Source organism: Triticum dicoccoides, unplaced genomic scaffold (assembly GCF_002162155.2).
Source record: "Triticum dicoccoides isolate Atlit2015 ecotype Zavitan unplaced genomic scaffold, WEW_v2.0 scaffold104837, whole genome shotgun sequence".
Taxonomy (NCBI): domain Eukaryota; kingdom Viridiplantae; phylum Streptophyta; class Magnoliopsida; order Poales; family Poaceae; genus Triticum; species Triticum dicoccoides.
Window position 1 is genome coordinate 1 of NW_021171898.1, and position 1,366 is coordinate 1,366.

Genomic DNA, 1,366 nt, shown 5'->3' on the forward strand with positions numbered 1-1,366 from the left:
GAGGACTTCCCAGGAGGTCACCCATCCTAGTACTACTCTCGCCCAAGCACGCTTAACTTCAGAGTTCTGATGGGATCCGGTGCTTTAGTGCTGGTATGATCACATCCGACATGTTACCCCGGTCTTCGTCCCTTATCCTTGCCCCTCCCAGCTCCACTACAAAGACGATTGTACATTGCTTTGGCCGCTCCCTCTCAACTACGGAGACGAGTTTAACGCGGTTTCCACCCCTCCCTCTCAACCGCACCAGTGCACGCTTGCCGCGCCACAACGCCGACGCTGGACCCGTGAATCGTGAGCACCCAGCTATGACTTACCGCACTCGTGCAAAATAATAAAACACGGTAAATATATTACTTACACGTGTGTTTTGTTTTGCAAGCGGCGCGAAAAAAATTAAAAAGGGAATGCAACACGAGGACTTCCCAGGAGGTCACCCATCCTAGTACTACTCTCACCCAAGCACGCTTAACTTCGGAGTTCTGATGGGATCCGGTGCTTTAGTGCTGGTATGATCGCATCCGACATGTTACCCCGGTCTTCGTCCCTTATCCTTGCCCCTCCAAGCTCCACTACAAAGACGATTGTACATTGCTTTGGCCGCTCCCTCTCAACTACGGAGATGAGTTTAACGCGGTTTCCACCCCTCCCTCTCAACCGCACCAGTGCACGCTTGCCGCGCCACAACGCCGACGCTGGACCCGTGAATTGTGAGCACCCAGCTATGACTTACCGCACTCGTGCAAAATAATATAACACGGTAAATATATTACTTACACGTGCGTTTTGTTTTGCAAGCGGCGCGAAAAAAATTAAAAAGGGAATGCAACACGAGGACTTCCCAGGAGGTCACCCATCCTAGTACTACTCTCGCCCAAGCACGCTTAACTTCGGAGTTCTGATGGGATCCGGTGCTTTAGTGCTGGTATGATCGCATCCGACATGTTACCCCGGTCTTCGTTCCTTATCCTTGCCCCTCCCAGCTCCACTACAAAGACGATTGTACATTGCTTTGGCCGCTCCCTCTCAACTACGGAGACGAGTTTAACGCGGTTTCCACCCCTCCCTCTCAATCGCACCAGTGCACGCTTGCCGCGCCACAACGCCGACGCTGGACCCGTGAATCGTGAGCACCCAGCTATGACTTACCGCACTCGTGCAAAATAATAAAACACGGTAAATATATTACTTACACGTGCGTTTTGTTTTGCAAGCGGCGCGAAAAAAATTAAAAAGGGAATGCAACACGAGGACTTCCCAGGAGGTCACCCATCCTAGTACTACTCTCGCCCAAGCACGCTTAACTTCGGAGTTCTGATGGGATCCGGTGCTTTAGTGCTGGTATGATCGCATCCGACATGTTACC

General features: G+C 51.6%; 3 non-coding genes and 1 pseudogene across 3 annotated transcripts; all 4 read right to left on the reverse strand.

The window, feature by feature from the left end:
* On the reverse strand, positions 1 to 107 carry LOC119342790 (annotated as a pseudogene; the record flags this gene model as incomplete).
* A 297-nt stretch (positions 108 to 404) lies between these two features.
* LOC119342789 lies at positions 405 to 523 on the reverse strand. The gene has a single exon (XR_005165719.1). It is a non-coding gene; the product is annotated as a 5S ribosomal RNA (ribosomal RNA).
* A 297-nt stretch (positions 524 to 820) lies between these two features.
* Positions 821 to 939, reverse strand: LOC119342787. Its single transcript, XR_005165717.1, has one exon. It is a non-coding gene; the product is annotated as a 5S ribosomal RNA (ribosomal RNA).
* Positions 940 to 1,236: 297 nt separating this feature from the next.
* LOC119342788 lies at positions 1,237 to 1,355 on the reverse strand. The gene has a single exon (XR_005165718.1). It is a non-coding gene; the product is annotated as a 5S ribosomal RNA (ribosomal RNA).
* Positions 1,356 to 1,366: the final 11 nt, after the last annotated feature.